General features: G+C 49.8%; 1 protein-coding gene across 1 annotated transcript in view; it reads left to right on the top strand.

Annotated features, from left to right (window-relative positions):
- The first annotated feature begins 2,387 nt into the window (after nucleotides 1-2,387).
- PWWP2A (PWWP domain containing 2A) overlaps nucleotides 2,388-14,714 on the top strand; it is a 91,565-nt gene continuing 79,238 nt past the window's right edge. Inside the window, exon 1 of the mRNA XM_028163798.2 lies at nucleotides 2,388-2,408. The gene's annotated coding sequence lies outside the window, so the exon portion shown is untranslated. The remainder of the gene's footprint in view (nucleotides 2,409-14,714) is intronic.

The raw sequence follows: 14,714 nt of genomic DNA, 5'->3' as shown, positions 1-14,714 counted from the left end.
CACAAGCCATCCCCTCTGCCTGGACTAGTCTTACCTCCCCTGCTCTTTGCCTGTCTAACTCAATTCATTTTTCAGGCCTTACCTCCATTCATCTGTTCACTCATTCATTCAACCCATACTTATAGAGTGCTTTTTTTTTTGGCCACGCCATGCGGCATGCAAGATCTTAGTTCCCTGACCAGGGATCAAACCCATGCCCCCTGCATTGGAGGTGTGGAGTCTTAACCATTGGACCAACAAGAAAGTCCCCCCATACTTATAGAGTACTTATCGTGTGCAGGGCTGTGCTGAGGATTTGGGATCCAGGAGTGAATAAGACACAAATCTGTTCCTATCCCCTTACAGATTCTTATAGGAGGAGATGGTCAATTCAACAGTTTCAGCAGGAAAAAAAAATTAAGTTGGGATGAACATAGAGGGGGATAGAAACAGGCCGAGATAGAAGTGGGCACTCCTAGAAGATGCAACCACATGTGCACAGCTCAGAGGCAGGAAAGAAAACGGCTTTTTTTTTTTTTTTTTTACTTTATATATTGTAATTTTTATTTTTGGCTGTGTTGGGTCTTTGTTGCTGCGTGCGGGCTTACTCTAGTTGCGGTGAGCGGGGGCTACTCTTCATTGTGGTGGCTTCTCTTGTTGTAGAGCACAGGCTCCAGGCCTGGGGGCTCAGTAGTTGTGGCTCGCAGGCTCTAGAGTGCAGGCTCAGTAGTTGTGGCGCACGGGCTTAGTTGCTCCACGGCATGTAGAATCTTCCCAGACCAGGACTCGAACCCGTGTCCCCTGCATTGGCAGGCGGATTCTTAACCACTGAGCCACCAGGGAAGTCCCAAAAGTGGCTTTTTAGAAGAGTAGAAAGATCAGTGTGGCTGGAGTATAGTGAGGGAGGAGGGCAGAGGGAGGCTGGAGGGCAGGGCTGGAGCACATCGGCCCAGAGGTCCTTCCTCGGGGAGCTGGGCCCCTCCCCCATGTCTGGGTGGGTGCTCCTCCTCTCCTTCCCTGTCATAGTACCTGTCACACTAAATCGTCATCGCCTGCTCATTTCTTTGATTCCCCGTCCAGACCACGAGTTCCTAAGGACAGAGACCACCTCTGGTTAAGTGCTGTGCCTGCTGTTCTTGACTGATGGCATAAAGCAAAATACGCTTTACGGAGCTGCCCCATCTCAGTAAACAGCACCACCATTCATCCAGCAGCTCAAATGAAAACCCCAAGAATCATCATGGACACCTTGTCCAGTTTCTCTCCTCCTGGGAATCTAGGAAAAGACCTGTCCCTGCTACCTCTCAGACCATCCTGCACCTGCCATGGCCACCTCCCTGGTCCAAGTCACCATGAGAACCTCTCAGCTGCTCCCTCTTCTATCCCCTCATCACACCACTCCCCTGCTTAAAATGTTGGCAACTAATTCTTTTTGTTTGTTTGTTTGTTTAATTTTTATTTTATTATTATTTTTTAATATTTATTTATTTGTTTATTTTTATTTACTTTGGCTGTGCCGGGTCTTAGTTGTGGCACGTGGGATCTTTGTTGCGGCATGTGGGCTACTTAGTTGTGGTATTTTCTTTTTTTTTTTTTTAAAGAAATTCACGTTCTTTTATTTATTTATTTATGACTGTGTTGAGTCTTCGTTTCTGTGCGAGGGCTTTCTCTAGTTGCGGCAAGTGGGGACCACTCTTCATCGCGGTGCGCGGGCCTCTCACCATCGTGGCCTCTCTTGTTGCGGAGCACAGGCTCCAGACGCGCAGGCTCAGTAATTGTGGCTCACGGGCCCAGTTGCTCCGTGGCATGTGGGATCTTCCCAGACCAGGGCTCGAACCCGTGTCCCCTGCATTGGCAGGCAGATTCTCAACCACTGCGCCACCAGGGAAGCCCGGTATTTTCTTTTTTTATATTGTGAAGACTGAAAAGCAAAACAGAAACAAAAGCATAGTCACTTCACTGTGCTTAAAAGAAAACCATCATCCTGACCGACATGTCCTTGCTGCTCTGGCGTTTTCTAGGTCTCCAAGCTCATCTCCTACATTCTCTTTTTTGCTCTTCTGGCCACGTGGGCCCCTCTCTCCTTTTTCTGATTCTTACATATTCCAAGCTTTGCTCCTGCCTCAGGAGCTTTACATGTGCTGTTCCCTCTGCCTAAAATGCTGTCTCCCCAGATTTTCACCTGTCCTCCTCGTCCCAACTCAACTCCAGTGTCACCTCCTTGGAGGGGCCTTCAGGCCATCCCCCCATCACCATCGTTACTTGCCATTCTCCATCCTATGCCCTGTTAGCTCTACCTGCTATTTCCTGTTTGTCTGTTCAGTTATTTGTTTATTGTTGGTCTTCCAGACTCTCTCCAAGGTGAACTGCATGGGAGCAGGGATCTTATATGCCTCGCTCAGAGCTGGAGCCCCAGAACCTGGCACGTGGTAGGCCCTCATTTATTTGCTGTTTATTGAAAACATTTCTTTTATTTATTTATTTATTTATTTATTTATTTATTTATTTATTTATTTATTTATGGCTGCATTGGATCTTCATTGCTGCAGGCGGGCTTTCTCTAGTTGCGGAGATCAGGGGCTACTCTTCGTTGTGGTGCGTGGGCTTCTCATTGTGGTGGCTTCTCTTGTTGTGGAGCACGGGCTCTAGGCGCACAGGCTTCAGTTGTTGTGGCACATAGGCTCAGTAGTTGTGGCTGGCGGGCTCTAGAGCGCAGGCTCAGTAGTTGTGGTGCATGGGCTTCGTTGCTCCGCGGCATGTGGGATCTTCCCCGACCAGGGCTCGGACCCATGTCCCCTGCATTGGCAGGCAGATTCTTAAGCATTGCGCCACGAGGGAAGCCCCAATTGAAAACATTTCTTGATCTCCTTTATATGCCAGGGTCTGTCCTAAGCACTTTTTCCGTATTATCTAACAATCTCACGGCGGCAACCCTGAGAGAGAAGCTGCAGCTTAGAGAGGTGAAGTGACGAGCCCAAGTTTGCGGAGCTAGGAGGCGATGGAGCCTGGATTCAAAGCACCCTGTGCCCCAAGACCACACTAGCAATTAGAATGAAGTGCTGATCCTCATAGCAAAGGCTCAGGCTGCATGAATGAATGAGTGTACAAATTATAAACACCTGGACTGAGAGGCATGGCTGAATGAGAACATTCCCAGCTTTAAGACGCTCACTGTCTTCATCGTCTTGGGTCTGTTTTTGGAGTGGAGAATAGAGCGCTCTCATTGCCTCAGGGACTGCAGTGTGCCAGGTACTGTACCCAGTGGCCCTTGTGGTGATCTGCTTTGTCCAGAGCTGCTGCCATGTCAACCTGGGTGGCGGCGGGGGGACCTCAGGGAGCACCCCGGTAGCCGGGGGCTCTCCCTGGGCGGCCGGGCTGTCTTGTGAGAGCCGCGTCTCTGGCTGGCTGCCCACCCGCCTGCCAGCCAGAGCTCCCTAGCTCATCAATCACTTCGCGGCGCTCTGCCAGGCTGGATCTCAGAGGAAGACAAGTCAGTTGAAAATGGAATGGGCTGCAAGCTCAGGAGGGAATCGAAGACACTGGGGAGTGGGGAGTGGGGAGGGAGAGGCCCAGGGAGACAGCTGAGGTCGGGATCGATCCCCCCTCCACTAAGAAGGGTCGATGGGGAAGAGGTGGGGGCAGAGTTCCTGTTGGAAAAACAGTGGGGTGAGCAGAAAAGGTGGAGAAAATGGCTGGTGTGGGCGGGCGGAGGTGCTTTCCCATTGCAATGGAAATTCAGTCTCCCCCGGTGCCCTGGCTGCCTTCCGCGGCCCTGGGGAGCAGACCGACAGCTCAGGGAAGGCGGGCAGCTTATGGCGGCTGCTTGGCCACAGGCTCAGCTGCCCTCCAGCACTGCTGTGGATCCCTGTGGCCTCGCTTCCCGGCACCCCCTGCCTCCCCTCCCCACGGCTAGAGAGGCTGGGGCGTCTCCGTCTGCACCACCCCTCTCCTTTCTCAGATCTGAGCCTCCTGGGATTGGAATTGCGCTGCCTCCCCGGAGAGGCTCTGCAGAAAGTCAGAATGTCTGTGCCAAAGACTCCTTGGAGATCTTCTAGTCGAGAGAGGCAAATCCGCAGGCTTTTGTTTTTGTTTTGCCTGTCAGTCTACACAATGAAAAAAACAAAAATAACGATACACACACACACGTATAACTAGGTGCCAACATTAAAGCAGAAATAAACTGCACGTAAAAATCTGATTTCTGGATTCTATTCAAAAAATCCAACAATTTGGCAACTCTGAGCTGGTTTTACCAGAGCTGAGCCCACCACGCCCACTTCACCCCTCTGTGTTACTGACCAGGCCCCTGTGGGCTGTGAGTTTCCACCCCTCACCTCTTCCCAACCCCTCACTGGAGAAGGTGAGGCCTGCAGTGGGTAAGAGTGAGAGCAGGGTCCTGGGAGGGACAGTTACCCTGGGACTGAGAGGCCTCCTGGTTTCTTATCCTAGGGCTGCTTTTTGTGAGGTGTGATCTTAGGCAGGTAACCAGAGAACCCCTCAGAGCTTCAGTTTTCTCATCTGTGAAATGGAGATAACTACAGTGAGCCTGTGAGGAATAAATGAGATACTGTACATTTAACATTTAGCACCACCCCTGTATGTTTACAAGGAAGATATTCTTAATTTTTTTTTAATTTATTTATTTAATTTATTTATTATTTTTGGCTGCGTTGGGTCTCCGTTGCTGCGCGCGGGCTTTCTCTAGTTGCGGCGAGTGGGGGCTACTCTTCATTGCGGTGTGCAGGCTTCTCACTGCAGTGGCTTCTCTTGTTGCGGAACATGGGCTCTAGGTGCGTGGGCTTCGGTAGTTGTGGCACGTGGGCTCAGTAGTTGTGGCACACGGGCTTAGTTGCTCCGTGGCACGTGGGATCTTCCAGGACCAAGGATCGAACCCGTGTCCCCTGCATTGGCAGGCGGATTCTTAACCACTGCACCACCAGGGAAGCCTGGTATTCTTAATTTTGAATAGGTAATGTGTGTGATGATATATATGGTCCAGTTAATATTCACATACAGAGAACTACGCCAAAACTCAGTGGCTTGAAACAACAATGTATTATTGTCTCTTGCAGTTCTGTTGCTGACTTGGTTCATCTGGGTGGGTCTCACCTGGGGTCTCTGGCATTGACGTGGTCACATGGCAGCTGAGTGTGCAGTCATTTGAGTGCTTGATGGGGGCTGAACTTCAAGACGGCTCGCTCACATGGCTGCATATGATGTTAGCCGGAGCTGGAGCCCAGGTGGCACTGTGGACCACAGTGCCTGTACAGGGCCTCTCCACGTGCCTTAGGCTTGTCCCAGCATGGTGGCCGGGGTCTGAGAGAAAGTGTCCCAGATCTAGCTGCCTGACCTTGTATGACCTAACCTTCAAAGTCATGTAGTATCACTTCCACCATTCTTCATCGGTCTAAGCAGATGCAGAGCCCCTCAGATGGAACAGGACAGGGCATAGATGCCACCTCTTAAAGAATTGCGGGGCCATGTATTAAAACCACCACAACATATGTGTGAACTGAAACATAAGTCTCACTTCTACCCCATTCTCCCAGGGCTGAATTACCCTCCCTAGCAGCAACCACTGCTAACCAATTCCCTGTGTGTCTTCCCAGAGAGAAAATACACACGTACACTGGGTGAGAGCTTTACATAGACAGATATCCCTACTGTCTACTCTGGTTATCCAAACACTATTCCAACTCAGGAACAAAACAGATTCAGATAGCCTCTTGGATGAACTGTTTACTAATGAACTCTTGCTATTTGCTATCGGAAATGAAAGACAGGAGTCAAATGTTCCAATGATGTAGCATCCCTTGCTTTGAACCCCTGCTATCTGAATTCAGAAACCAAATAGATTTGGATAGCAAGAGGTGCTTGCATAAGTACACATAAGAACATTTCTTCCCCGACCCCTGACTCCGCCCCAGCATATTAGACACACTGTTCTGACCCTTGCCTTTTTTACTTAACAGGCTGCCTGGAAGCTCAGCCTGTTTCAGCATATGTGGATGTTTCATTCCTTGTAGGTGCACAGAGCGTTCCATTGTTGAAGTACAACATTATTTGCTTAATCATATCACCTCCGATTGGCGATTTTTTCCTAGTCTTCTGTGAATCATAACCCACACTGCAGTGAATAGCCTTGTCCAGAAGTCTTTATGTGCTTGTGTAAGATTAGCTCTGTGATAAATCCCTAGAGGCAGAATTCTGGTCAAAGAGAAGGGTTCCCATGACCATCTCTACTCCATCCTGGCAGGACCTGCTCAACTCCACATCTCTTGTGCTCTGGCTTGGACCTTCTGCCCTTGCTCATGCTGTCACCTGTGGGATCCTGCCGGCTTCCAGGGCAGCAGGTGGCAGCTGCTTCCCAGCTACTCACCGAGGTTATATGGGGCCTGCAGGGGTGAGGGGAATGAGGGAACTCCGCAGGGACAGAGATGACGACCTTTGCAAAAGGACGGCTTGGGGAGCTGAGAGGCACCTCACCCCACGTATTTGCCTCCTGTTTTTCAGCAGCAGCTGCATCTGTTTCTCTCAGATCCCAAAGCAGTTGCTGGGGATATTCAGGTTGCTCTCATACCCTTTAAAGAGAAAAACAGTGCTTGCTTCTTGTTGCGGATCTGCACTCTGCTGCGTAGGGCCGTCTGTGGAAGCTTCCAGATGCGCAAAGGCCAAGAACAGGAGGCACCATCAGGAGCCCCAGTTGCCCCTTCCTCTGCTTTTCAGTGTCACAGGATGCCGGTAACTGTTGGGTTCTGCTCCTGTACCAGACACAACATTGAACCAGGAGTCAGAGACCTAAATTCTTGTCCTCACAATTCCCATTTATGGGTGCACTTGCCCTTATGTGCCCTGCATTCTGGTGAAAAGGCTGTATGGCACGGTGGGTATGCAGGTCATTTACTGTTTGCTCTCAGACCCATACCCTGCCCTTCCTCCGCTGGGCTCCCATCTAGGGGGCTGGACTATGTTTCCCAGGCTCTCCTGCCCACTGGCTTCCTTTTCAGTTTGGCCAATGGGAGGTGCCAACAGATTAGAGAGCAGGGGGTGGGGAGAAGTTGGGATGTATCCACCCCATCCCCTACCCCTGGCACCGCCACTCCTGCAGCCTCTGGCAGTGACTCCAGAGGATGGCCCCTTCCTCCAATGTCCTAGCTCCTACCAGGCAGCCAAGGCTCTCCTTGGGCTGCAGTGACACTGACTCCTCCCTTTGTCGCATCAGCCCTGAGGAAACAGTGATTTCCTACAGTTGTTAACCTCTAGGTTGCCCCATCTTTCCTTGGTTTTCATCTCTTTTAGCCCCTCTCTAACTAGTTGCCCCTATTAAATTCCTTCTCTTCAACCCTCTGGCATGGGTTTTGATCCTGCCTGGACCCCTACTGATGTGGACTCAGGTCAGAATGCCTGGATTCAAATCCCAGCTCTACCCCTTCCTAGTTTTGAGACTCTGGGCATGTTATTAACCTCTCTGAGCCTCAGTTTCTTCATCTATAAAGTGGGAATAATAATAGTACCTATCCCCTTGGCTTACTGTGGAGGTCAATTGGACTAATAGTTTGTAAAGTGGTTAGAAGAATGCCTGGAATATATCGAGCATACTGTCAATACTAGGCTTGTTATTAATTTTTTCTCATTTAGTCCTCACAACTTCTCTGAGCGACAGGGGCTTTTATTGTGCCAGTTTTATAGAAAAGAAAACAGAAGCCCAGAAAGATAAAGTGACTGAGACACACTTCTGTAGTGATGGGATGCAGACCAGGCCAGTGGGACTCCAGCTGATGGCCACTCTACCAGGCAGTCGATCCAAATCACATTCAGTGGGCAGCTGGGGACCTCAGCGGGGCTGCTGCAGCTCCCATGCTAACTGGTGGGCACTGGGTGTTTGGCCTGCCTGTCACCATATCCCTCACCCCCAGGCCATTCTTGCAAATGGGAAGCCAACGCAGCTAGTAGCCTGTTCCCCAGGCCAGAAGGTAAGGGCTGAGACTGTGTTCTGGGAGGGAAAGGGGTGATGGTGAAGGAGCTTAAGATATTTTCACCCACTTCATTGTAATGACAGTTCACTGAGCTCTTCCTATGGGAACAGATATTGTGGTCAGGGTTTCACATGCCAAATGGCTTTAAGAGTCTTGGAGCTGCATATAAAGGAAACCAAACTAGATTGGCTTAAGGAAAATGTGAATGAATATGTTCTTCAGACTGGGAAGTTCAGGAACAGATTTGGCTTCAAGCAAAGCATGGTGATGTCATCATCATCGTCATCATCATTATCGTCGTCATTGTTATCTTGGCTCTATTTCCTTGTAAGAAGTGACGTCACCCACAGGTAGATGCGCTCTCTCTCCAAACTCATATTCTTCCAGCTCAGTAACACCGGGGAAGAGAACTCCAGACTCTGGTTGGCCTGCTTGAATCTCAGGTCCACCCTAGGGACCAATCACTGTTGCCAAGAAGGGGATAGCATGACTGGCTGGACATAGTCCGCGCCCCATCCCTGTGGCCTGGAAGAGGCCAAGGCTCTGTGACCAACAGTCTTTTTTTTTTTTAATGTTTATTTATTTACTTATTTATCGTTGCGGCATGTGGAATCTTTAGTTGCGGCATGCGAACTCTTAGTTGCGGCATGTGGGATCTAGTTGCCCGACCAGGGATCGAACCCGTGCCCCCTGCAATGGAAGTGCGGAGTCTTAGTCACTGGACCGCCAGGGAAGTCCCCTGAAAGTCTTAACAAAACACATAGAGTGGTGTGGATCCCCGAAGAAAGGGATGCTAAGAGACAACAGAAAAAGAAAGAGTAAATGAATGAATGCATGACTGTGTCACCAGATAGGCATTACTTTATTGAATCTGTACTATTACTAGCTTTATTTTGCAGACAAGGAGACAGACACAGAGAGGTTGAGGAAGAAGGCCACGCTTCATGACACAGCTAGGACTGGGGCCCAGGATTGCCTGACTTCAAGAGTACCTACTTTTACCCATGATCTCTCCCATCCTTACAGACCCTGCAGAGCTCAAGGACACGCGTGGGAAAGGGAGGAATCGGGAGTGGGAGAGGAGATGGAAGGTGAGGCTCTGGGCCCTGCCTTCAGTCATTTCCAATAGGGAGGTCCAGGCTGTCTCTGTGGGCAGGGCTCTGTTGCACACCCTTGACCTGGGGCCCTGGCTGGGGCTCCTCCAGTTTGTTTTTTCCTCTGTGGCATGAGTCAGGCTTTGCCCTGGCCTCAGGTTCGGGTCTGAGCCATCTGTGCGATCGTATGCGCGCAGGAAGCACAGGCCCTGCTCCCTGATGGGAATCCTCTGCACCTCCCCCCACTCCGTCTCTACCCCAGTCACTCCCACTGACAGGCCGCAGCCTCTCCCATCCCCTGGAGTTTGTATCTCATGCTGCTCCTTCTGCCTGCCTGGAAAGCATTTCCTCTACCCCCTATCCGGCTGACTCCTTCTCATCCCGTGGAACTCATCTCAAGGGTCACTTCCTTCAGGAAGTTTCTATGACATGCCTGCCACTCTCCGCAGTCTAGCGGTCCCTTCTCTGTGTTTATTTCTAGCATAGCAGTCATCACATTCTGATGAAATTCTTCTTACTGGTTTGTTTTCCTCACCAAATTCTAAGATCTCTGAGGATAAGAACATCATTTCTGAACACAGTTGGTGCTCCATAAATATGTGTTCAATTAGCAAATGAGTGAATAAAGGGCACCACTGGGACCTGTGACATTCTCTTTTGCAGGTCTCGGCACTGACCAGGGCTGTCTAGGGTGTATGCTGGGCGTGGAGGCAGGGCAGGAATGCAGCCAGGATCCTTGAGGCTTCTTGGGCAAATTCCTCTAGTTTCAGTCAACCAGGGCAGGATTTCAGAGGCCTGGGTTATTGCTGGCTTCTCTATATCCTAAAAAAAAAGTGGGTAAAGTAGAATTTACTCCTTAAGCAAATTATAGAGTAAATCACAGATTTACTGTGTAATTACATAATATAATTATATAATCTCGTGTGGAATGTTGGAGTCCTGGAAGCTGATGTCAGAGGTAGATTTTTTTTTTTTTTTTTGCTTATATAACTGATGTAAGAGAGGAAAAACTTTTCTTCTGCCCTCTTAGGTTATGTAAATGGGGGCCTGTGGATTAAACCCACAACAGACAGATTAGTAAGAAAAAAAGATAGGTTTAATCACATAATATACAGAAGTTTACAGAAAAATGTGACGCAAGGAGGTGGTTAGAATTTGGGGTTTAGGGGCTTGCCTGGTGGCACAGTGGTTGAGAATCCACCTGCCAGTGCAGGGACACTGGTTTGAGCCCTGGTCTGGGAAGATCCCACATGCTACGGAGCAACTAAATCCATGCATCACAACTACTGAGCCCGCACGCCGCATCTACTGAAGCCCACGCACCTAGAGCCTGTGCTCCGCAACAAGAGAAGCCACCACAATGAGAAGCCCACGCACCGCAACGAAGAGTAGCCCCCGCTTGCCATAACTAGAGAAAGCCCGTGAGCAGCAACAAAGACCCAGTGCGACCAAAAAAAAAAAGAATTTGGGGTTTATATACCATCTTTTTTTTTTTAATTTATTTTGGCTGCACTGGGTCTTAGTTGCAGCATGCAGACTCTTAGTTGTGGCATGCGGACTCTTAGTGCAGCATGTGGACTCTAGTTGAGACATGCATGTGGGATCTAGTTCCCCAACCAGGGATCGAACCCAGAGCCCCTGCATTGGGAGTGTGGAGTCCTACCCACTGGACCACCAGGGAAGTCCCTATATACCATCTTAATAGGGGAAGAGGAGGAGGGAGAAGGGCAGTTACAGGAAAACAAATTACTATGAGGAAAGAGAAATGGGCCCTTAGGAGACTAGATGGGAGATATGATCACTTTATGACAGTGTCTGTTTAGGTGGGTAATTCTAGTCTCTAGTCAATCTTCCCTTGTTGCTCCCCAGGGAGGGATTTAGCACAATTGAGTTCTTTTGAGAAGCTATGCTTTTAAGCAGATAAAAAATATCAGGAACTCAAATGCCTTCTGCTCAAAGTAATTTTTATGCCACAGTGGCATATTCTTGACTGTTTCACTGAAAAGTCCAGGGATCCAGTACTTCATCAGTTAAAGCTGGATCCAGGGGCTTAAACCGTTTCATCAAGTCACAGGTCTCTATCTCTCTCTTATACACATCAATGCATCCATCTATCTGGTCCCCTCTCTCTCCATCTCTTTCTCTCCCTCTCTTTCCATGGGGTCTCCTTCTGTGATGGCGTCGTCCTCAAGGAAGCTCCTCCGGTGTCATGGCCAGATGGTCTCCAGCACCTCCAGATGTGCAGGAAGCTGATTGCTGACAATGTCTCTTTTCCCAAGAGTTCCAGCCAGATTCCTTAGGGTGGTCTCATGGGACCCAGCAGAGGTAGAAGTCGGCTGATCAGCCAGGCCAGGCCAGGCCTGGCACATATGCCCACCCTGGAGCCAGGCAGGTAGAGAGGCCAGGTTAGCCTCACCTGATCCACATGGACTGAGAGTGGAGGAGAGATTGTTTCTGGAAGGATACCTAGGGTGCCTCTGACAGAAGGAGCAAAGTGGATTCCAGGCGAGGGGAAAGCACAGATGTCCTCTATACAGAGAGACACCTAGAGTGTGAGAAAAGCTGAAGCGTAGTCATGGACTCACAGCCTCAGAAGGTTGAAAGGCCCCTAAAAAGTGAACTCCTGCAGCCCTTTCGTGACAGCTGCTTGCCGGGTGCCTCAGGGAGCAGCATCCCGTCCCTGGCTGATGCCGGAGCCCAGGGAGCCTGAGAGGTCAGGGGAAGGGTCCCCCTGGTGTTCCTCCTCCCTGCTTACTTCTGTTCTGCTGGAAGATTCTGGGTCACAGCTGCCCACCAGGGGCCTTGTTTATGCTTCTTCCCAGTGTGCTCTGGGCTCTGGCCATCTGCCAGGCTGGCGGTCAGCCATGCTAACCATGGGCTGTAAACTCCCTTCTTGACACAGAGGCCCAGTTGGAAAGATATCTGGGGCTCCTTGGGAGCTAGAAGCAAGCCAGGGAGCAGGCAGCAGTCCAGCCTGAGGCTGAGGCCCAGGCCCCGCCTCTGGCCTAGGATGCTGAGTGCCCCCTCCCCTCCCCCTCTCCATCAGCCCTGGGAGCCAGGGCACCGCCTCTCCAGCCACAGACCTGAGCCTCCTGTTCAGACCTGCTCAGACACTCCTGAGGCCTGGGGCCATTATGCTTCTCCCAAGTGAGAGCTGAAAACAATAGGAAAGGGTGGTTTACTAAACACAGTCTCCCAGCCTAGAAAGGCCAGGCCTTCCTCTCCTTCTCCTCCTCCCCCTCCCGCTCCCCTCTGCTGAACTAGCAGAGGTTCAGAGGCTCAGCAGAGGCCAAACCAGGTCTCAGAGAGATTCCTCTGCGGCTCCTGCCATCTTTCCTTCTTTCCTGTCCTCCTGATCTCTTCACTTCTCCCTGCACAGAATGTTCCAGCAGAAAGGGAGCTTTAAAAACACCGGCTCCAGAGATTGCAAACCGGTGGATCACAGTTCAGAACATGTATCTGGCCCTCCCACTGTTTAAGAAAAATTTGAGCCAACGTTCTAAAAATTGGGAGTTTCACATAAAAATTCATGTGTCTGGCTTCTTTAGAAAGTGGGTAAGGGACTTCCCTGGGGGCGCAGTGGTTAAGAATCTGCCTGCCAATGCAGGGGACACGGGTTCGAGCCCTGGTCCAGGAAGATCCCACATGCCATGGAGCAACTAAGCCCGTGAGCCACAACTACTGAGCCTGAGCTCTAGAGCCCGTGAGCCACAACTACTGAGCCCATGAGCCACAACTACTGAAGCCTGCGCACCTAGAGCCCTGCTCCGCAACAAGAGAAGCCACCACAATGAGAAGCGCGTGCACCACAACGAAGAGTAGCCCCCGCTCGCCGCAACTAGAGAAAGCCCGTGCGCAGCAACGAAGACCCAACACAGCCCAAAAAATAAATAAATAATGAAATTTATAAAAAAAAAAAGTAGGTAAGATTTGCTATCAGCAGGTCTGTGTGTCCACATTGGTGATGCTGAGTGTCAGACGCTCCTATAGACAAAGAGTCGGCATCCCACAGCTGCCCCTGCAGACGGGAAGTGGGCGACAGTCCCCTTTGGTCCCCTCCACTGAGACCAAGTGATCGTTGCCATTTTCTTCACCGCTGGCAGTTTTGTCTTTATTACTTTAGATAGTTTGCCTCCAGGGCTCCATCAGAAATAGAAAAAGAGAGTGGCCTTCTTCTTTGAAGAAGGTTCAGAAGAGAACCTTCTTCTTTGTAGAGGAAATGAATATTCCTAGATATTTCTATCATTAGCTTGACCTCAATGAGCTTTTGGGTTTGCAACCTCAATCTAATCAACCCCCCCTAGTTTTGCAGAAAGACTAACCTGGGCCCAGAAACATGCAGTCCAGCCTCTGACCAAGGGTGCACAGCAAGCCAGCAGAAGGGTATCCGCACCTGCACTTCTTGGATCAGGAGGGCTCTTTAGGCTCCTTCCATCCATACCTGCTCTCAGCAGGGACAAGGACATCCTTTGTGAAGCAGCATTACCCTCATCTCTACTTCTCTTGCTTCAAGAGGGGGACAAGCAACTAGATGAGAGGCCTGGGCTCCCTGCCTATCAGAAGCTTTCCAGGAAGCAGGGGTGGGATGGGATGGACCCAGAGCTGTCATCTGAAGAGCTGTCTGGGAGCTGGAAGCTCACTTGCTCTCCAAGGCTCCAGGCTCTGTGCAGCAGGCTCTGGGAGGCAACATCTTCTCACCAGAGGGGAGAAGTTTCTATTGAATCTTGCTGATTGAAGAATGAGCTGCCTGGGAGGTAGGACGTTCCCATTCTTGGAGATGGTAGAGCCAGGCTAAAGGACAATGATGGAGGGTGTTATGGGGAGATTAGAGGTAGAGGGTCTGGATTGAAATGAGGTTACTTTTTGGCGGTTTTCTGATACATATCAGACAGAGGCTTTGGGAAGCCCCTAAACTCACAGAGAGTTATGTGTCTGAAGAGAGTATTTATGGCTTTTTTTTTTTCAGATTCACAAAGGGTCACCTGAGCCTACAAACAGCCTACCAACAGGTTAGCAAGCAACTAGACAGGTCATTTACCAAGAGGCAGAACAGGGCAAAGTGCAGACACAAGATTGCCTGTGGCTTGCTTGGGTTCAGCTCCCTGCTCCACTTATTGACCATCAGGCACGCTGTTCCAGTGGCCACGTTCTTAACCTCTCTGTGCCTCTGTTAGACAAGAATAATAATGGTTCCTACTTTGTAGTCTTGCTTTTAAAGTTTACATGAACTTACAACAATAGCTGACATAGTATTAGCTGTTATTATTGCTAATACTCCTGTCACCTCTGAGATTCTACTGTGAACAGATTGATACATTTTGAATATGTACATAACTGCTAGGGCTTAGTATAGTCTGATATACTATACCAAGTATAGCGTATAAGATGCTATGATCCCTGGCGGTAAAAAAAATAGATGCTGTGATCCTTAGGCAGGACTCTTTAATGCTGGAATGTCAACCTGTGGTGGGGCGAGGAGGGAATGCCACATAGTTCCACTTAGAACTTTCTTATTTTTAATTTTTAAAAATTTTTATTTATCTTTATTTTTTTTGGTCATACCGTGCGGCTTGTGGAATCTTAGTTCCCTGACCAGGGATTGAACCAGGGCCCTCGGCAGTGAAAGCACGGAATCCTAACTACTGGACCGCCAGGGAATTCCCTA

Source organism: Balaenoptera acutorostrata, chromosome 2 (genome assembly GCF_949987535.1).
Source record: "Balaenoptera acutorostrata chromosome 2, mBalAcu1.1, whole genome shotgun sequence".
Taxonomy (NCBI): Eukaryota; Metazoa; Chordata; class Mammalia; order Artiodactyla; family Balaenopteridae; genus Balaenoptera; species Balaenoptera acutorostrata.
This window is presented reverse-complemented; position numbering and strand designations above follow the sequence as displayed.